The sequence below is a fragment of the Rattus norvegicus genome, chromosome 8 (genome assembly GCF_021556685.1).
Source record: "Rattus norvegicus strain SHRSP/BbbUtx chromosome 8, alternate assembly SHRSP_T2T, whole genome shotgun sequence".
Taxonomy (NCBI): Eukaryota; Metazoa; Chordata; class Mammalia; order Rodentia; family Muridae; genus Rattus; species Rattus norvegicus.
This window is the reverse complement of record NC_141541.1, coordinates 107,472,240-107,494,622: the sequence shown is the minus strand read 5'-3', so window position 1 is coordinate 107,494,622 and position 22,383 is coordinate 107,472,240. Positions and strand designations below refer to the sequence as shown.

General features: G+C 45.1%; 1 protein-coding gene across 6 annotated transcripts in view; it reads left to right on the top strand.

Moving 5' to 3' along the window:
• Positions 1-1,851: 1,851 nt before the first annotated feature.
• Pik3cb (phosphatidylinositol-4,5-bisphosphate 3-kinase, catalytic subunit beta) overlaps positions 1,852-22,383 on the top strand; it is a 105,162-nt gene continuing 84,630 nt past the window's right edge. For 2 of the 6 annotated variants that reach the window (XR_015627037.1, XM_087563986.1), the window contains exons 1-3: positions 2,134-2,443; positions 16,121-16,338; positions 19,560-19,661. The gene's annotated coding sequence lies outside the window, so the exon portion shown is untranslated. Of the gene's footprint in view, positions 2,055-2,133; positions 2,444-16,120; positions 16,339-19,559; positions 19,662-22,383 lie in introns of those variants that run through there. The other 4 variants (XR_015627036.1, XM_087563983.1, XR_015627038.1 and 1 more) reach the window with 2 other exon arrangements.

Sequence of the window (22,383 nt, the reverse complement as noted above, 5' to 3'; positions counted from 1 at the left end):
ATAATTAAATCATTCATATACATCCAAAATGTACTCATTCTTCATAGGTTACTGCTGACAAGTGGATGAGGGTCCTAGGACCAAAACAACAACGCAAAGAGGAATATGTCACAGCAGTCTTATCACACAGATTATTCAGAATTTACTGCTGTACAGTCTAATCTCCCAGATCAGCTTTTCCAAGTACTTCATAGCAATACTATCAGCAAAGAACATTGTAAAGATTAGGCCTAAATCCATTCTTTGTCATAATATATTCCTTGTCTAGCATTTCCATCCCCACTACACACAGAAACGTCACAGGTATTTGATTAGCAAGCTTTTTTTTTTTTACTCACTCTGTCTCTGTCTCTCTGTCTCTCTCCGTGTCTCTTATTCTGTCTCTGTCTCTGTCTCTGTCTCTGTCTCTGTCTCTGTCTCTCTTTCTCCAAGGTTTCTCTGTGTAGTCCTAGCTCTCCTGGAACTCACTCTGTAGACCAGGCTGGCCTCACCTCACAGTTCTGCCTGCCTGGCTTGCGTCACTGTACTAGGTGTTTTCATAACCCTTTTCTGCTTGGTCAGAAAGCCATCGCTCGTCTAGCGCAAGATACTTTCGCTTCTGTCCTGGACATGAGACTGACCTTGTGGTGGAGGGGAAGGAAGCTTGGTACAAGGGTTGAGGGTCAACTTGTGAAGGTTCTTTACTGACTTTTCTGGCTGTGAGCTCGCTAAATATTCAGGGAAATTCTATTCACTGGACAACTGAAAAGACCCGGGCTTCACAGTTGGGTTAAACATTTGGTGTCCCACTGGCAATGGGCTGAAGCCTCAAAAGCCAGCTCCACATAAAATTGCTTGTAGACACCCTAAGCGAAATAGGTTAGCCTCTGTTTTTTTTTTTTTTTTTTTTTTTTTTTTTTTTTTTTTTTTTTTTGAGACAGAGTCCCTGCTATCCAGGCTTGCTTAGTCTGCAACTCAGTTACCTAGCTGGCTTGGCAATGCACCTGACCTGCCTTAGGGTCCTGAACGCTGAGCTTTACAGGTATTACCCACCGAGCTTTATTTATTTATTTTTTAATCACTGAGCTACATTCCCAGAATCAAACTATTGTTTTGCCACCTTGTCTCATTTTCGTTCTACTTGTAGATTCTATCTCAGACTGCTCAAGTATTTGCTTGAATTGTTAGAGTGGCATTAGGTTACAGTAGGTTTATTATACGTAAACAAAAAGACTACAAGCATCCCACGCAGGATCTCTTAGCCTATGTGAGTGCCCTACCGCTGAGCTCTATCCCCAGGGTCCAAGGTTTGGCTGACAGTAGGTGAAATTCAAGCGTCTCACTAAAGGAAGAGCCATGAAATTTCCCGACAAAAGGGAGACAGAGGCGAGAAAAAAGCGCTGGGCTAAGCGTAAGGTTTGGCAGCCAAACGTCAGCTGCGGTGGTGCAGAGACGAACACAGAAGTGTTTCAAAGGCTGGACTCTTTAAATCTAAATGATCGTTCACATCGCAGGGAACGGAAGGCCAGCTGGGCTGTGGGAACAAAGGGGTGTCTGCGGAGAAGCGGAACCCGGAGGTGCAGGTTTTCCCGAAGGCGGCGAGCTGGGGGCTGCAGACACCGCAGTGCTCCACGAGCCAACCCAAGCGCGCCGGCAGCGCTGTGGGAACGCGGCACAGTCAGCGGCACAGGGCGAGGCTGGTGGCACCTCCTTTCGAGGGGCGGGGCCAGGCCGAGCCTTGCACGGTGAGTGGGCGGGGCTGCCTGGAGGCGGGCGTCCGGGGATTGGCCCTAGAGGGTGGGCGGGGCCGGCAGCGGGGAGGAGAGCCCGGGAGGCTCGCGCGCGCACTCGCGCACGCGCGGGCACGGCGGTGGCGCGCGCGTGCTCCGTCGGGCGGTGCAGCGGCTGAGACGGAGCCGGCCATGGTCGTGGGCGGTGGGCGGGTGTCGCGCTGAGCCCCGAAGGCAGCAGGAGGCTGGGAGTCGGGCATGCGGTTGCCGGAGCCGGGCGGGCACGGCTGCGGGAGCTGCTGACGGCGCTGCGGGATCGGGAGCCGGTGGCGGCGCGCGGGGCAGGTGAGCGCGGGAGGCGGCGCGGGCTGCGGCGCTGGCGGCTCGGGCGGGCGCTTCCTGCCGGGCTCGGCCGCGGGCGCGCGGGCTCCGAGGTACGCGGCGCCAGGCCTCGGGCGGCGGACACGGAGCAGCGGAGGGCGCCCAGTGGGCGACCACAGAGGTCGCGAGTGCGGAACGGCCCAGCCAGTGTCGTTGCGGACGCCGGGCGGCTGTAGACCCTCAGGTGCCTCGGCTCAGCGTTCGCGGCGCAATTCCAGGCTCTCCGGTTTCGGACCGGTCAGAGTCCCGGTGCCGCCGCTAACGCGACCCGCGCGGCCTTGGCTGAAATACCCTGAAGCGGGAACTGTGAATACTCACCTCCCGAGGTTGCGGGAGACCGAGCTAACCTCGCTGTAAGTGCTTGGAGGACCGGAGCTCTTGAGAGCAGCCCGCTGCAGCATCCTTGCTGGCTCTGGCTTGTTCCTTCGTGGAGGTTGGCATTGGGGGCAAATTTATTTCCGAACCGCTCTAGTGTTGCAATAAGCTCAACTCGAGTTGCTTAATGAAGGATCCTGTTATCTTACAGCGGCCAGAGTAGGATTCTGTAGTCTGTCTGTAGAATTCTGTAGTTTGTCTCCTGCAAAGGCTGACTTGGAAACCTGTCTTGGGTACGGAGTGAATTAGTGCTACGAATCCCATCAGAATCACAGTTTACACAACGTTGAAGATGGTGGGACCTGTTACCTGACTTGCTTTGGTATTTAACCCATCTGAAGCGACACTTAAATTGTCACTTGTTACAGAGTATAAACACAGGAAGAGTATGGAAACATACTCCTTTTTTTTTCTGCATTGCTACATCCGAAGGGAGTGACAAGTGCTTTTGTAAACATCTTTGTGGGCAGTGTTACTTACTGTCTGGTGAAGTCATCATAATTAAATTAGATGAGTATTTATTCTGAAGTGCTGAATGGATGGTTGGGAATGTGATTCGTAATGAAATCTCCAAGGAGTCTGAGTTTCCAGGAGTTCATTATCACTTGCGTATTTTGGTACTATTGTAAGGTTTTCTGTTCTGTTTTGGATTTTTTTTTTTTTTTTGGTTCTTTTTTTCGGAGCTGGGGACCGAACCCAGGGCCTTGCGCGCTTCCTAGGTAAGCGCTCTACCACTGAGCTAAATCCCCAGCCCCGGATCTTTTGAGATAGAATTTTGCGGTGTTAGCCTACAGTGTTCTGGAACTCACTCTACAGACTAGGTTGGCTTTGATTCATGCTTCTTTCTCCCTTGTCCGTCCTTGGATTACAGAACTCAACAACTGTAAAGTGCTTGCTATGCAAACAAGAGCACATCCAGAATAGATAGGGTGGCATCCACTTGTTTGTGTCCCATTGCTGGGGAGGGGGGCACACAAGCGGATCCCAGGGGTTTGCTGGTGGACCTGCTAGCTTAGCAGAATTGTGGCACCCTAGGCCAATGAGAGATCCTACCTCAAAAAATAAGATGTGTGAGATGTGTGGCATTTGAGGAAGGACACCTGAGGTTGGCTTCTAGCTGGGGGACACACACACACACACACACACACAAACACACATACACACACACACACACACACACACACACACACACACACGGATTTTTTTTTTTTAAAGAAAACAGAAAGCAGAACTGTGTAGAAAGTCTATAATGTGTCAAAGACCAGAGTGGCTTGGATTAGGCTATTGCCCAAGTTTCAGAAGGCAAAAATCTGAAACTGTAAAGTTGAAATTGTATTCACTAAAGCCCACAGGATTTAAGAAGCATCTTTAGTTTACCCATGTGATTCACACATTGACTAGGGCATTCGACCCTCGGGGTGTTTTTGTTTTTTGTTTTTTGTTTTTTTCTGGGGCTGGGGACCGAACCCAGGGCCTTGCGCTTCCTAGGTAAGCGCTCTACCACTGAGCTAAATCCCCAGCCCCGAACCCAGAGCTTTTTATATTAGGCAAATGCTTTACTTCAGAGCTTGTGTGTCCCCAGCCATGTTGTATACTAAAACCAAACCCCAAAACAAAGCGGAAACAGAGTATTGCTCTGTCCTCAGGCTGGCCTGTGACTACTGTGTAGCTCAGGCTTCTTGTATCTCTGCGGGATCCCGCCACTCACCTGTCAGCCACGCCTGGTTTTGTGCTGAGCTGGAGATCAAACTTCCTGCATGCTAGTTAAGAACCTTAGTACCAGCTGGGCCACGTCCTGTCTCCGCCTGGGCTTCCCTTCCCTCTGTGTGTGAATGCAGAGGATTGAACCCAGGTCTTCGCACTGGGTGAGATGCCCATGGCTCATATCCCCAGCCCCATTTTCCTGCTTTGGTTTTTATTTTTTGGCAGGTGGATCGATCCCTGGTCAACTTGTCTTGTGAATGTAAGCAAATTACACAGAAAGCAAACGTGAATCCTGATGACCTTTTTTCTTATCCCCTCCCAAGACAGGGTTTCTCTGTGTAGCCCTGGCTGTCTTGAAACCCACCCTGTGGACCAAGGTGGCCTCTGCCTCCATAGTGGCTGCGCCACCACGGCCCAGTTATGTGCCTTGTAAGTTGTTGCTCCTGCTACCCACTATGAAAAGGCCAAGCGTCAGAAGTGACATCTTGGTTTGGCTCTAGACTTTGGCCTAAGTCAGAATCAAAAGAGCTGGGATTCTACCCCATCTTTCTGAACCTCAGAATTTTCAGTGATAGACATTAGATAAATATGTGGCAGATAGGAAGAGGTAGTTTCGGTGGAGCCGCTGTAAGGAGAGTCACAGGGGACTTCCTAGGCCTCAGCCTTTTCAGGTTTTCTTCCCTCATCGTTTCAGCCTCACACCTTGTGTTGAAAACATCCCAGATCCCCGAGGGCCTCCTGGCTGTTCTTCATTTCTTTACCTGTGCGCATCCTGAGTGATGTCATTTTCTTCCCTCTTTAAATATTATCACATGTCGTTGACTCAGATTTTTATCACCAGCCCTGAGCATCAAACTTCAGCTACATCTAGAACTATACATTTTTCTTTTAACTTTTTTGGGGTGCGGATCTGGATTGGATGGAGGTTTTGTGGTTCTGGAGGTGGAATCTAGTTCCATGTTCTTGCCAGGCAAGTGTTCCAACGTTGAACTACCCTTCTGGCCCCTGGCCCTGTTTCTAGGCATCCTTTTTCCTTTTTTTTTTTTTTTTTTAAGTTTATTTTACGGCTGTGAGTGTTTTACCTACATGTATGTTTGTGAATCCTGTGAATGTCAGATTGTCAGTGTAAGCCAGAAAAGGGCATTGGGTCTTCTGGATCTGGAAATTGCGGATGGTAAACTTTAGAAGTAAATCTGAAAGGGTTAAAGAGCTGGTTATGTGTAGAGTAGAGGGAACAGTGAGTGAAGAGATGGTTTATGAATGCATACCTGTAATCCTAACTCTTGGAGGGCTGAGTCAGGAGAATCATCAAGAGCCAACCTGGGTTGTACATGAGTTTTAGGCTAGCATGACCACAGACAGACAGAGACACTATCTTAAAAAACTGGACCCAGGTTCTCTGCAAGACCAGTGGGTGCTCTTAGCAAACAGCCATCCCTTTAGTCCCATTTGTAGGCATTTTAAGTGTAATATGGTCAGGATTGGGCATTAATTTAGTGGAGAGAGCACTTGACTAGCAAGCTTGCAGAATGGAGTTTTATACCGTGTGTGTGTGTGCGTGTGTGTGCGCACGCGTGTGTGTAATATTAAATAGAGAACTGACTCTATTCCCTAATCTATTTTTTACTTGCTCTGAGACAGGGCATACTGGAGCCCAAGTTGGCTTCAAACTCCCGATCCGTCTGTGTCCCAAGTGCTAGAATTACAGGCCTGTACTTCTCTGCCCAGCAACCTGTTCGTATTAGGAGTCTTCCTCACCCCACTCTATCCTTGAGTGAAAACTTCGGTGACCATACAGTTTGTTTTGGTTTTTGCTGTGGAACCCAGGCTGGCCTTGAACTCTTGGTGATTTTCCTGCCTTGGTCTTTCAAGGGTTGTAATTACAGGAGTGCATCTATCTTTAAGTCCCCTCTTTGCCCCACTGTCCCTTCTACCTACACACCCAGCTCTTTAAGCCTTTCAAATTCACTTCTAAAATATATCAGGATTGAATTTTCTTCACATACCCGCTTGCTAGCATCTCTGTTCCTCCTTGGTGTAATTTCTCAGCTCTCTTCTCCTTCTCTCCTGCCCTCTTCAGCCCTTCCCTCCCTTGTCTTCTATCATATCTTTCTGCATCTGTAGGCTCTGGCTGTATATCCTTGCCTACACTTCCCATGTGTTGGGATTGCAGGTGCACTACCACAGCAATCAGCAATTCGTACCATTCTGCTGTGCCCATGGCCTCGTTAGCAGAAGAAAATCCAAACCTTATTTTCTTTTCTTTTTTTTTTTTTTTTTTCGGAGCTGGGGACCGAACCCAGGGCCTTGTGCTTGCTAGGCAAGCGCTCTACCTCTGAGCCAAATACCCAACCCCCCAAACCTTATTTTCATATCCTCTAATCGCTTTGCCTCCTCTGTTGTCTGTGTCCCTTTCTTTGGAGACAGGGTTTCACTGTGTGGCTCTAGTTGGCCTGGACTTGCTATGTAGACCAGGCTGTCCTCAAACTCACAGAGATCTATCTCCCTCTGCCAATGGTGTGCTGGGATCAAAGGTGTGAGAACTTTTCATTGTATGTACGTATGTGTGTGTGTGAGAGAATGTATGTGTGTGGGGTGTGTGCACAAGTGTATCTGTGGCAGTAGTGTATATAATCTTCTCAATCATTTGTTTCAGTTACCACACATTACTCTGTTTGGGGGAAAATGCCTATCATCTGGTTCCTACTGACTGCTTTCTCGAGAGCATAATCATGTTGTATAAAGAGACAAATCATTCAGAGTTTCTCCCTGGATCTTCCTGAAATGTCAATCCTGGAAATTGTACAGCAGGTTGGTTAGCAAAGAAGGGTCATAGAAAAATTAGAAGTGGTCCATGCCTGTAATTCCCAGCACCCAGGAGGCTGAAGCAGGATTGCTATGGATCAAAGGCTAGCCAGGGCTACCAGGTTTCTGTGACCCTGTCTCAGAAAATGGAAAGCAGAATTTGAAGTATGCCAGTCCATTGTCAAAGTAGAAATACAGGGGAAGATGTTGAAATGTAAAGTTTTAGAAGCAAAATAGTGAACAGACATGAAGTGCAAGGGGGGAAAGGCAATGACGCTTGGCTCCCTCTCTTCCCTTCTCCTTGTATTCCCTGGTTTGCTTTGGCTGGTTTTCTAAGGAGAGCTTGTGTTCCTGGAACATCCAAAATGTCCCTGTACACCTGTGAGAGGCATCCTTCCAGTGGGAGGGGTCTTCTGTTTTATTGCAATCAAGGTCTGCCTTCCTGTAGTCCTACTTACTCTTGGCTCCACTCTGGCCTTTTGGAATGGTTCTAGCTAGTGGATTTGTTTTTGCACATATTCCATGATTGTTTCTAGGGTAAATAATTGACTCAAAAGGTTGTAGTGAGTTGGGGAAAGTCAAGGATTAGATTAGATGCACAGTTGGGATTAAATGGTCTACCTGTGCAGCCCTGGCTGTCCTGGAGCTTGGTATGTAGACAGACCAGGCTGGCCTCAAACTCAGAATAGGGAGACCTGCCTATCTCTGCCTTAAAAGTGCGGGGATAAAAGGTTGTGTACTGCCACTCTTAGGTGACGAAGGAGACTTTAAATTTAAAGGTGTTTCTTGTAACTTTGAATTGCTTTGAGATAGATCTCAATGTGTATCCAAGGCTGGCCTAGAACTTATACCTTGTGCCTCAGTCTCTGGGATATGCTGACATAGGCTTTTGGCATGCTGCCTGGCCGTCTTTTTTAATGCATTCCTTATTGTGTATGTGTGTGTCTGGGGGTGAGAAGAGGATGCCACACAGAGCACCTGTGTGGAGGGTGGGGCAACTTTCTGGAGTCTGTGCTTTACTTCTGCTGTGTGGGCTTTGAGGGCCGAACTCAGGTTGTCAGGTTTGGCAGGTGGTATCCTTACCTGTTGAGCCATATCCTTGCACCCCCTTCTCCCATGTATGATAAAATAGAATCCCTGTGCATTTATTGTTAGGATGCCGGATAGTGTGGAAATTGTGTTCTGAACTCAGCCTCCCCCCCCCCCCCCCCTTTTTCTTTTTGAGACAGGGTCTCTTACCTCTGGCTATTAAGGAGGTCAGCCTAGCCTTGAACCCACAGAGATTCTCCTGCCTCTGTGTCTTGTGCTGGGATTAAAAACAAGTACCAGCCTGACTTACTCCTAGTAGTTGAGAGGCAAGAGGCAGATGGATCAGTCTCTCAGTCTCTGTGTTGGAGACCAGCTTGGTCTACAGAGTTCTAGGACGGCCAGGACTACATAGAGAAACCCTGTGTTGAAAAACCAAACCAAACAAGAAACCATAAAGACATGCCCTACTATGCCTGACTCAGCTTTTCTTCCTCTGCCTCCTCTTTTTTTTTTTTTAAAGATTTATTTATTTATTATATATAAGTACACTGTAGCTGTCTTCAGACACACCAGAAGAGGGCATTGGATCTCTTTACAGATGGTTGTGAGCCACCATGTGGTTGCTGGGAATTGAACTCATGACCTCTGGAAGAGCAGTCGGGTGCTCTTAACCGCTGAGCCATCTCTCCAGCCCCGCCTCCTCTTTTTTAGGATTTATTTATTTGATAATGTGTATGGGTGCTCCTTTTGCATGTACACCTGCATGCCAGCTGCATGCCAGAAGACAGCATCAGAGCCACCGCGCTGTTGCTGGGAGTTGGACTCAGGATCTCTGGAAGAACCGCCAGTGCTCTTAACTGATGAGCCATCTCTCCAACCCAGCTTTTCTTCTTGATCTCTCTCTTGCTTTGCGTGTGCATTCTGGGTAGCTTGTTCATTTTATTCTAGCACTTTTTTAGGTAGTCGGTTTTCTGATGACCGAGGGATGGTATTCTGCCTTTAGTGCTTTGCAAATGTAGCTCTTTCTTGATTCCCACCCAATATGCTTAATTTCATGTTCTCTTGCTGCCTCAGAAAATATGTAAATCCTTGATTTGTTTTTCTGGGGGCAGGGGGAGAGTAGGGCAGGGTCTCCCTCTCTAGTCTAGGCTAGCCTGGAACTCATAGCTGTACAATGTTAGGATTATATAAATCAGTATGTGGCCTATAAAATAGCTCTTATAATACTGAACAGATAACCTGAGGTTTGGGTCCTTAACTGGGAATAATCTCCTGCTGAGATCTAACAGTCCTTTTTTATGGTGTCATTATGATCCAGGTGTTCAGTTTCCAATCGCCCTGTGGCTTGGTTCTTCTAGTGCTGAGGCCACAGGGAGACCACAGGCAAGTGATGGTTTGCCTTACACAGGAACGTGACCCAGATTATCCATGCCTGAACTGAGGATTAAGTAGACTAAAAGAAATTCGGTAGCAGTCCAGAAGCTTTATTTTAAACTACAGTCTATCCACATTCCTGACCGTAGTTTGTCCCCGGGCAGTTCTAGTAACTAAGAATATTTTCTAACTGTATTAATATTCACAAACTGTACTCTTCCTGTTGCCTGAAGGAATGGCAGTTGTGAAGTGGGGAAAAGGTGGAAGGCATTCAAGTAGTTGGATGACCAACCTGCATTGCCCAAATAATTCGGTGCTGACTGTGGTCAACCACAGTGATCCTTAGACTGAGGACCAGAATTCCACGAATTCCTTACCTGCTAAGCCACCTAAAGGCATTTTCAGTGGCTGTCAACAAGGGGCCAAACTCTCATTTGAACACACTTTTATATTACTAGTTTAAACAACTGGGATTTTCAGATCTGAACAACTGACATTGAAGATGATTAGAATTATAAACACAATCAGGGTTGGAGTTTGCTTCACTTAAAATAATCTATGGCAGTTTTCATAGAAATTAAGTACCCTGGAGGCCGGCCTGCCTGCCTGCCTGCCTGCCTGCCTGCCTGCCTGCCTGCCTGCCTGCCTGCCATCCAGAGTGTGAGGTACTCCCACGCCCCAGGCAAGGCCTCACTCTGGAGCTCAGGTTGGCCTGATTGGTGATCCTCCTGCCTTAGCTTCTGGTTGAGAGAAGTTGTTTTTAAGGCCAGGTCACCACTGTCTCATAGATTTCCATCAATGAATTGACAGCATTTAAAGTTACTGGTTTTGCAGTGTTGGGAATGGCATCCAGGGCTCTCTGTGTCCTGGGCAAGCCCTCTAACAGTAAGCCACACTCTCACTTCCATTTGTCTTTGAAGCAGGGCCTTATGGTTTAGCTAAGGTTATCCCCAGAGTCAGGCTGACCTCCTCCCCTGCCTGGGTACCACCACACCCAGTCCATTATTAACTCAGGCTGTATGACTTCACTTTTTTTTAAAAAATTTATTTATTTATTTTCATATGAGTACACTATAGTCATCCACAGACACACCGGAAGAGGGCATCAGATCCCATTACAGATGGTTGTGAGCCACCATGTGGTTGCTGGGAATTGAACTCAGGACCTCTGGAAAGCAGTCAGTGCTCTTAACCTCTGAGCCATCTCTCCAGCCCATGACTTCACTTTTATTCTAGTATTTTTATTTTGTGTTATTGAGTGTGAACCCAAGGCCTCATGCACACTGACCACTAGTTACACCTCAGCCTTCTCTCTGTCCATGTCATGTCTTGATGAGGAACTTGTGAGTGGAAGGGTCTCATGCTGCCTCTGTGATGAGTCAGTAATCAGACTACTTATCACTTGTGTTTGGGGCAGAGTGAGGTGGTGGTGTGGTAGTGGTGGTGCTTGGAGGCAGTCTTGCTATGTAGACCTGCAGACCTGGCTACTACTCTGTGTGGCCCAGGCTGGCAGAACCTTCAGCATTTTTCCTCTTTTAATCTCTGTAGTCCTGGGATTGCAGCAGCACTTGCCTAGTATGAGTACCAGGAACTGAACCCAGGGCCTCCTGAGTGCTAGGCAAGCAACCTATCTAGCAAGTCACTGGCTGTATTTGTTTTAGTTTTAGAGACAACATCTCAAGTGGTTTAGGCAGGCCTCTAACTGCTGCTGAGCCTACCCTCAAGCCCTTGATCCTCTTGCCCCTTCCTCCCTTGGCTGGCATTACCGATACTGATGCTATGCCTAGCACCAGCTTTCTCTTCCAACCTTTGCCTCTCAAAGCTGTGTCTGTTTGTATAGCAAATTAGAAACACTCCCGAGTGTCTCCTACTGTATGTGGGACTAGGAGACCAACAAGAACAAATGTTTATTGGATACTTACATGTCAGGCTGTGCTAAGTGCTTTCTGTAATTTTTGTAACAACTCTCTAATGAAGGTACTAATGACATCACCACCGAGGAAACTGGAATTGCAGGAAGTTAATGTCAAATGGAGCAATGTTTTTGAGTAGTAGAGTCAGATGTAAGAGAAAAATATTGTTTTATGTGTATGGCTTTTATGGCATTTATTTTATTTCATTTGTACTGGTGTTTTGCCTGCATGTATGTCTGTGTAGGATCCCCTGAAATTGGAGTTCTATTGAGACAGTTGTGAGCTGCCTTGTGGGATTGGGACTTGAACCTGGGCCCTCCAGTAGAGAAGCCAGTGCTCTTAACCACATGTCTGTCTGTGGATCACTTGTGTGCCTGATAACCAAGGAAGCTAGAAGAGGGCATTGGATTCCCTGGGATTGGAGTTACAGACAGTTATGAGCTGCCATGCCACGTGGGTGCTGGGAATCAAACTCAGGTTCTCCAGAAGGGCAGTGTCTGAACTGCTGAGCTATGTCTCCAGTACTGAGAGTCAAACTTAAAGTACTTTTTTTTTTTTAAGATTTATCTATTTATTTTGTATATGAGTACACTGTAGCTGTCTTCAGACACACCAGAAGAGGGCATCGGATTCCATTACGGGTGGTTGTGAGCCACCATGTGGTTGCTGGGATTTGAACTCAGGACCTTTGGAAGAGCAGTCGGTGCTCTTAACCACTGAGCCACCTCTCCAGCCCTTAAAGTACTTTTTAAAGATGTATTTATTTATCTATTATATATAAGTACACTGTAGCTGTCTTCAGACACACCAGAAGAGGGCATCAGGTCATTACAGATGGTTATGAGACACCATGTCATTGCTGGGATTTGAACTCAGAACCTCTGGAAGAACATTTAGTGCTCTTAACCACTGAGCCATCTCTCCGCCCAGAAGTATTTATTTAAGTGTATGAGTGTTTTGCCTGTACCTGTGTCTGTATCACATGTGTGCCTATTGCCTATGGAGGCCAGAAGAGGGTTCTGGTGTTACAGGTGGTTGGGAGCTGCCATGTGGGTGTTGGGATTGATCCTGGGTTCTCTGGAAGAAGAACTAGTGCTCTCAACCACTGAGCCATCTCTCCAGCCTCGAGAGTCAGGTAGGGCTGTCTGATTTCTGCTCTCCTGCCCCAAGTACATACTGCTGGGTATGTAGTCCAGGCTGATCATCATCATCATCATCATCACCACCACCACCACCACCACCACCACCACCACCACCACCACCACCGCCGCCGCCGCCGCCGCCGCCGCCGCCGCTGAGCTTGTTTTGAACTTAGGGCTTCATTCATGTTTGGCAAACACTCTATTCGTTGAGTTACAGCCTCAGGCCTTAAATTTGATTTGTTTCCTGTTTTGAAAGTCGATGTTTCACTGTAGCCTAGGCTGCCTTGGAACCTGGGGTAATCCTTTATCCTTAGTCTCCTAAATGGTGGCATTTCATGTGTAAGTTACATACCCAGCTTCTTGTTTGTTTAGGGTTTTTTGATCCAAAGGATTTCACTATGTAGCCCTGGCTGTCCTGGAACTCTCTACCTAGGCCAGGTGGTTTCAGATTCTCAGACCTGCCTGGGGCGTGCACCACCACACCCTGACCATTTACTTTTTTGTGATATTTTCCTGGTAACCATTGTAGCAGTTCTATACTTCTTGGTCTGTTTTCAAGTGTAATTTATTTCAGAATACTTCTGAGCAGATCATTCAGACTCAGGGTTTTGTTTATGCTAGATAAGTGCTCAGACACTGAGCTATTCTCTGCACCCTCCTCCCCCCATTAAAAAACCAGTAGCAAGGAAGTTTAATGATCCAGGTGTGGTAGCTTATACCTGCAGTTCCAGCTATGGCTTACTAATGAGTTCCAGGCCAGCCAAAGCTACATACACAGGGAGACCCTGCCAACACCACCCTCTGCAAATAAAAACTTCCTGAATGTATCATGTTAGTGTAGTTAAATATGTGTGCAGATCTATGAAAGAGTTTTGGATCAGAAGGCCTTGAGTAGTTGTTGTTTGTTTGTTTTGTTTTGTTGTTTTTGCCTTGCTAGGCTGCGGGTTGTGGATGATTTAGACATTCCTGAGCTTAATCTTAAAGTCCCGGCATAGAGGAAGGAAACAGATTTGTTGTTGAGTAGATGAACCAATGAAATACAATAGACAGGCCCTGAAATGTAATTGATAAACCGTTTACGTTAAAAGACGAATAGAACACTGGGTGATGCTGGTGCTAGCATCCAATCCATCTTTTAATCCAAGGACTCAGAAGGCAGAGGCAGGCAGATTTCTGTGAGTTCAAGACCAGCCTGGCCTACAAAGCGAGCTCCAGTACAGCCAGGACTACACAGAGAGACCAACACAACAACAAAAACAGCAACAACAAAGCAAACACTTGTATTGTTAGATTTTTTTTTTTTGTTCTTATATTCATGTTTCAGAAAGGAGATATGCTAACATCACATCTGTCATCAATAGTACTTAGGGGGTTTTCTTTTCTTTGCTGTTTTTACTTTAAAGATTTTCTTTCTTTCTTTCTTTCTTTCTTTCTTTCTTAATGTATATGAGTACACTGTAGCTATCTTCAGACACACCAGAAGAGGGCATCACATCCCATTACAGATGGTTGTGAGCCATCATGTGGTTGCTGGGATTTGAACTCAGGACCTTTGGAAGAGCAGTCAGTGCTCTTAACCACTGAGCTATATCTCCAGACCTAAAGATTTATTTTTATCATTTGAAATTACGTGTGTGTGTACCTGTTTGCATGTGGGCATGTGTATTTGAGCACAGGTGACTGTGGGAGCCAGAGGCGTTGGATCCCGCCCTCGGAGCTGGAGTCACAGATGGTTGTGAGTACTGATGTTACTACATATTTTCTCAGTTTGTGTAGACATTATTGCTCTGTGGACTTAATCAAAGATAGACTTCATAAGCCTGATTTGTTTATTTCTTTATTGTCAATATTATTATCGATACTGGGTCTTTTGTAGCACTTTGGATTTCTTGTAGTCCAGGCTGGTCTCAAACTCTGTAATAGCTGAGATTTATTTCGAGTTCCTGATTCTCTTTTTCCACCTTCTAAATGTTGGGATTGAAAGTATGTTGCCCTGCCCGTCTTCTTTATTTGGAGGGGATCTCCTAAAGGTTGCCTACAGTGTACCCTGGAACAGTGGTTGTCAGTTGACTATCAAATATTTACATTACAGTTCATAACAGCAAAATTACAGTTATGAAGTAGCAACGAAATAATTTATGGTTGGGGGTCACCATGGACTGAGGAACTGTATTAAAAGGTCGCAGCATTAGGAAGGTTGAGAACCACTGCCTTGGAAGAAGTAACTGCAGAAATGTTTGGTTTTATGTTTTTAAGACAAGATCTCCTTCTGCAGCCCATGGTAGTGTTAGTTAAACTTCCTGTTCTTCCAGTTCTGTATCCTAAGTGTTTTGTTGTTAAGAATGTAACATGAACCCCAGCAGAAGTTAATTAATTAATTTTAAAGATTTTACTAATTTGTATGTGTCTGCATAAGGGGATTGAACTCTGGGTCTCATGGTTTCACACAAATCCTCTTAACCACTGAGATGTCATTTCTCCAGCCCAGAATTAAGATTTCCTTCTGATCACCGGTATTCATTTACTCAAGGTACTACTAGCTCATGAGTGTGAGCAATGGAGAAAAAATACGAATGTGTCTGTGTACATAGACATTAAATAAGTAGCTAGTACTAAGGAAAATGTGGGCGCGACATGACCTTGTCTGTAAATGATCTAACCAAGTGGATGCCTTCCTTCCCCACACAGTAGGCACTGTTGGTGAGTTGACTGATGAGGATATAAATCATCGGAATACCTGATTTGTTCCAAGGGGTCGAGGCTTTCTTGTCTATGAGCTAAAGACTTCGCAAATCACAGTACACGGTTGCTGCATTTAGAGCTTCATTTTACAGTGGAGAACCGAGGCGTAGAGGAAGCTGTCAGCCGTGCTGAAGGCTGCAGCGCCTGAGGTCGGGGGGAGGGCTCCAGTCTGCCAAGCCCTTTCTGTAATGGTTTATTTTCCTTGGATCGAGTGTTCAGCTGGTTAGTGAATATATCTTGGTATATCGGTTCATCACTAAGGTGCTAGGGTAGATAGATTTATTTGTCACATTTATTTTGGTGTGTGGTGTGTGTGTTACTGAGAATGGAACAGTGTGCGCCTCCACACTCTGCCACTGCGGTAGATCCCCAGCCCGATTTTTTTTTTTTTTTTTTTTGGTTCTTTTTTTTCCGGAGCTGGGGACCGAACCCAGGGCCTTGTGCTTCCTAGGCAAGAGCTCTACCACTGAGCTAAATCCCCAACCCCCCGATTTTTAACATTAATTTATTTCGTTTATTTTTGGTAGTGACCAGCCCCTCAGGTGTCATATCTGCCCTCTTCACTGACCTGCAAGCTAGCCCTGTTTATTTTATTGTTATACTTTGATGAAAAGTTCAAGTACACATTGTATTTCACTAACACCAGATACTTGTGTTCTCTTAGTCCCCAGTTGCTGGGGTTCTCCCTGCCTCATCACTGCCCTCTCCCGCCCTTTTAAGAACAGTGGTGCAATTGTTCCTGGGCAGAGGTGGGTGCTTTTCCGTCAGAGGACTGGAGCTGTGGGTGTTCAGAGTCGAGTTGCCTTCTGGGGTCAGCTTTCCTTGCTGCCGTAGGGCAGAGCTTTGAAGGTCTGATCGACTGTATCATGCCAGGTCTGAATGTATTCTTTATTCTACAGCTGGCTTCGCTTCAATTTATCATGCGTTTCTTTTATACATTTCTTAGCTAAAGAATTAGTTGTGGGAATGTCTACTTCATCCACATACACTTTCAACATTAGAGCATGTGAGCTTTTTCCTGTGTTAACTTCTTCATGGAACATTTGTTGAGAGGATATGCTTATGCTGTGCGAAGCATTGGGGATGCAAACCGATGAAGGTTCAAGAGAGACACAGTAGACTGAGTACATGGACAGCGTTAGTACCAGCACTCCAGAGGCAGAGGTAGGTGCCTGGTTTAAGGCAAACCTGGTTTACATAATGAAACTACCTTAACAAAAGTTTTATGGGCTGGAGGGATGGTTCAGTGGTAAGAGCACTGGTTTATTTTCCAGAAGACCTAGATTTGAGTCCCAGTGCCCACATGGTGGCTCCCAACAGCACGGAACTCCAGATTTGGGGAAACCCCACACCCTTTTCTGATCTCCTTGGCACCAGGCACATATGTGGTACATGGACATACATGCAGGCAAAACATTCATACACATAAGTAAATAAAAAGTTTTAGCCAAAATGGTGGGGCCTGCCTGTAACTCTAGCACTTCCGTGGTAGCGGTTGAAGGATCAGGAGTTACTTGATCCCTAGAGTTGAGACCAGCCCGGGGCACATGAAGCCCTGTTGTAAGAAACCCTCACAAACATTTTCTGTTGTTTGAGAAGTCTTACTCTGAGACCCTGGTTGGTCCATAGTGATTCCATATGTGTAGACCAGGGTAGTCTCAAACTCAAGAGATCTGTCTCTACCTCCTGGGTTCTGGGATTAAAGGTGTGCATAACTATGCTTGGCCAAAAAAGTTTTGGTGTAAAAATTTGGGTTATTTTCATATGAATACTTTATCAAGATAATATTACTTACTAAGAAGATAAAGTATTAATTACTAAACATAATTTTAATGGGGTAGGGAATACAACCTAATTCTTAATTGCTATGTTCAAGGCCCAGGTTAGGGCAACAAAATAGAACAAGAAAAAAGTTTTTCTTCTTTTAAGGCAGAATCTCATTGTAACCATGGTGGGCCTGGAACTTGCTTTGTAGACCAGGCTGGCCTCAGGCTTGCAGTGACCTTCCTCCTCCTGCCTCTTGCATGGCAGAACAGTAGCAGAACTGCCAGTTTTCTGTGATTCCCAGAGAAACCTTATATGGAGCCATAACCCCCAGTTTAGGAAACTGTGCTCTAGAGGCTGGAGAGATGGCTGAGTGGGTAAGAGCACTGGCTGTTCTTCCAGAGGATCTGGGTTCAATTCCCAGCACCAGCATGGCACCTCCCACCTGTCTGTAACTCTAGTACCAGGGCTTCTGACATGCTCACACAGACATACATGCCGGCTTTTAAAACACCAATGAGCAAAAGGTAATGATAACATTTTATTTTTGTACATATATGTACATATATATGTATATGTCTCTACATACACACACACACAGAGCTGTAGAGAATTTTGTTAAAATCCTATTCTCAGCTTCCTATGTTTAAGAATAGGTAAATTTTAGCTCATTGTAGTAAGCAGGCTATATCACTATATTACTCATGGTAAATTGGACAAAAGAGGGAATGGGGACCATTTGTGTTTGTGGCATATGTGTTTGTATATCTCCATGTTTATTCGAATGTGTGTACATGAGTTCAAAATCATTGTAGGCTATGTGAGACACTACTGTCAAAAACCGAGAAGGAAGAGTATGTGAAGAAAATAAAGTTAAGTCTGTTGTTAGTGCATGCCTGGAGGCCGAAGTCGGGAGCCACATGGGAGGTTGAGGCAGGAAGACTGAGCTAAGTAGTCAAGTCCAGGTTGGAAATGCATTGAGCTACGTCTGTCTTACAGATTGTAAAATGGCTGGGGAGGTAGATAGATAGGGGCTGGGAGGGTTCCTAGAGAGGCGCTGGGGTCAGTCTGACTTGTTGTTTTGTTTGTTTGATTCTGGCATAGGGTCTCACGTAGCTCAGATTGGTTCCAGACTCATTATGTAATTGAGGATGACATTGAAATCATAATTCCCCTGCCTTTACCTTTTAAGTCTTATGACTACAGATGTATCGTACCAGGCTGGGCAAATACTTGTCCACTTAGTAGACTTAACAGAGAGTTAATGTCTGGCTTCAAATTCAGAGCTTCGATTATATCTGCCTCCAGGTGCTGGTTTTAAAGACATGTGCCTCCAGACCTTGAGTTAGTGTCTTGAGTGTGGCTGACACCTGGGGCATGTCATCTGTGTAGTTACACAGGGCTCCTTACTTGAGGAACTGTGCTTAATCTAATGCTAAGCGATCTCTGTCTTGAAATTCTTAATTTTTGAATGAGTAGCCCTGCATCATTCATTGATTCATTGATTTTGAGACTGGGTCTCGACTCTGTAGCCCTGACTGGCCTCAGACTCACAGAGATCCATGTGCTCCTGCATCCTGGGTTCTAGAATTAAAGGTGTGAGCCACCATGCCTGGTTTACACATTAGAAATTTTTTAATTTTATTTTTATTTAGATTTCTGCCTGTCCTTAGCTATGTGCACATGACTGCAGTGCCTATAGAAGCCAGAGGTGTTTGATTTCCACAGAGCTGGAGTTAGTTGCCTGGTGTTGGTACTGGGACTCAAACCTTTGGGTTCTCTGGAAGAGCAATACTAAAAAAATTTTTCCAGCACTAAATATTCTTACAGAGATAAGAGATTTACATTTAGAATTAGCCAATTGGACTGTGGTGATCACGGCTGTGACAGTGTCCAGAGAGTCCTAGTCAGGAACCAGTTGAATGGATGCTGCCTTGCTCTATTAGACTGAACTCAGGGTGTTGACCTGGGTGATACCAGTGTGAACACAGCTTTCACATCCTGTTTGATCTGGTTGGCCTTGACGTCTTCAGTGAGCATAAGGATGATTGTCATCGTCTCTCAGTGGTCAGAAGACACCTCATGGTAGCATAGCGGTTGAGCTTTCTTCTCCTGTGAGATGATGGATGGGCCACCAGAATGGGCACAGGCAGGTGGACTCTGCTCAGTCAGTGTTCTCGTCTTCTGCTTTGCTTTGGGTTTAGACATAGTTCCTTCTAGAACCATCTTGGGAAAATGATCTTACATTCTGTTGCTTTTTTTTTTTTTTTTTTTTTTTTTTTTTGAGACAGGGTTTTACCGTATATCCCCACTGGCTTGAGGGGTCCTGCACTTTTATTTTATACTACATTCTATAAATTATTTTTTTAGATTTGATCTTGAATATGTAAACCCACTAGTGTAAGGAAATGGTATCCGATTTTTTTTAAATGTCCCAAAGCTGAGAGCATTGGAACATAGATCCTAAATATAATAAGTTTTCAACCTTGGTAGATCTTTCTCTCAAAGTATTAAACAGTGTGTGGCTATAAATGGTCAAGTGACACACATAGGTAGTAAACATTTGACACTGTCTGTCCATTTTGATTAATACTTTCTATCTTCAACCTTTTATTTTGCAGTCTGTCTTCCAATCTGAAGAAGTCTTCCATGAGTACTTCACATTTAACAATAAGTTATATCATATATTCCTAGAAGACTGAAATGGGGGCTGTGATTTTGAGGTAAGTGTCCAGTTTTGTAGATTTTATTTCTTAGTCTGTGACAAAATTGAATATAGAAGGAAGGAATGAATATTGGTCAGCTTCTGACTCTTTTCAAATCTCTCGAGACACGGTTTGCATTTTGGGTCCCTAAGCCTCATTTTAAGGTGACCGAGATTTAGGGCCCCTTAAATCAGGGGTTGTTTGTGTGCTTCTTCTGTTTGTTGATATTTTAGCCCAGGCTGCTCTGAAATTGACTATGAAGCACAGGCTAGCCTGGAACTCGAGTTCCTTCAGTCTCTAGAGTACTGGGATCACACTAGTGAGACACAGACAGTACTGAATGAAGGCGATTTTTATTATTGTTATTGGTTTTGGAGACAGGGTTGTTCTGTGTATCCCTGGCTCTCTGGAACTCGCTTTGTAGACCAGGCTGGCCTCAAACTCACAGAACTATGCCTACCTCTGTCTTCCAAGCCCTGGATTAAAGGCAAGTGTGATGGTGGGCCTGCCTTATTATTGGCTTAAATAAAGATTTATCGGGTGATAGCGTTGCTAAGAGCACAAAGCCATTTCTAGCTCAGATAACAAAAGCAAAACAGACTGCTGTTATTTATTTTTTCTTCTTTTTTTTCCGGGTCTGGGGACCGAACCCAGGACCTTGCGCTTCCTAGGCAAGCGCTCTACCACTGAGCCAAATCCCCAACCCCTGCTGTTATTTTTTTTTTAAGATTTATTTATTTTATGTATGAGTACACTGTAGCTATCTTCAGACATGTCATTAGAGGGGATCAGATCCCATTACAGATGGTTGTGAGCCACCATGTGGTTGCTGAGAATTGAACTCAGGACCTCTGGAAGACAGTCAGTGCTCTTAACCACTGAGCTCCACATTGCTGTTATTAACAACCTATGAGTTTGAATACTTTTTTTTTTCCTTTTTTTCGGAGCTGGGGACTGAACCCAGGGCCTTGTGCTTCACACTCTGCCTCTTGAGTGCTGGGGTTAAAGTCCTGCACCACTTATGCCTGGCTAACAGGCTCTTGAAGCAGTCAGATGAGGGACATTTTTTTTTTTTTTTTGGTTCTTTTTTTTCGGAGCTGGGGACCGAACCCAAGATGAGGGACATTTTGAAGGATGATCAGTGTGACTCAGGGATAGTAATAAAGCACATGATATGACAGTGGCGAGGGGAATACCAGGAGCGGAAGGAAGGAAGAATGATCGTGTGGGGTGGGTTATTCATTTGAAGTATGAGCTCATCCCGTAGCCCAGGCTGGCCTCCACCCAGGGCTGCCTTCCTGCCTCAGCTTCCAGAGCACTGTAGTGAGACATGTATACAGCCACTGTGCCCAGGAGCAGGGCTAATGTAATTTTCTAGGTGCTACAGGTTTAATCCAGTATCTTACACATGCTAAGCACACGCTCTACCACTAAGGATACCTTCAGTGGAATGTAGCTGTCAAGCTTTTCCTTGGAAAATGACATATTTAAAAGTTGTTGTGGTTTCTTTTTGTGGTTTTGTTTTTTGTTTATTGACACAGGGTCTCATGTAGCATAGTCTGGTCTCTAACTCTTTCCAAATGTGAGGCTGACTTTGAATTCCTGATTTTTCTGACTCTACCTCCCAAGTGGGTTTAGAGGCCTATGTACTACCATGATTTGAGTTTTTTGAGATAGGAACCTCCTGTCTTCCCCTCCCAAGTGCTATGATTATAGGCAGGTGACCACAAAGCCTGCCATTGATCTGTCTTAATTTAAAAGGTTATGTTTTTTTATAAAGTTGGGATCAGCAGAGAAGGACGTCCAGTCTCAGCTTGCCTGCTGAGTTCAGGGAGGCTGGCGTTCTACCTGTAATTCTGTTTCATTGCTCAAGAGTCCTTTTCATTAATATGCACTGGATGCTTATGCAGCTGGAAACAATGTTCATAAAGACATCAAGTGTCTATATTTCTGATCCTTTGACCATGCAGTGGCAGTGTGCATTTGCTTTTACCAGAACATAACTGGTCAGATTGTCATGTAGTTCTCCATAGACGTAAGGGTACTGTGAAAGCTGTGTACTGTGACTGTCTGCATAGCATGACCTTTCAAAACTGTTTTTTTTTTTTTTTTTATGTTGCCGGAATGTCATTTAGTCTTTTGATAGCCACACGATAGAGGAAGTAATAAAGGGCAGTATAATGGCTGCCTTGTTCTCAGTCAGTGTCTAGTGGAAGAGGGTGTTGAATGGTCATGCTATTATGTATCTATCTTTATGTGAACTTAGGTTAAGACAGTCTTAAAATTTATTGTTTATTATTGTTACCATTATTATTATTATTGGGGTGTGTGTGTGTGTGTGTGTGTGTGTGTGTGTGTGTGTGTGAGAGAGAGAGAGAGAGAGAGAGAGAGAGACAGAGAGAGAGAGAGAGAGAGAGAGCGCTCATGTATTCAGAGGACAGTTTGTCCAATTGGTCCCCTTCCTCCGCCTTTATATGGGTTTTAGAGATCTAACTGTGGTTGTCTTTACCTGCTAATGTAAATACTTTTACCTGCAGAATCATGTCACTAGTTCAGGTTGGTTTGTTTTAGATCTATTTTATTTTCTACGTATGAGTATTTTGCTCCCATGTTTGTCAGTGCACCATGCGTGTGCCTGGTCAAAGGGTGTGGAATTCCCTGAAACTGGAGTATAGCCAGTTGTCAGCTTAATTATTGAACCATCTTATCAGCCTCAAAAGGTTTTTTGTTTTTGTTTTTT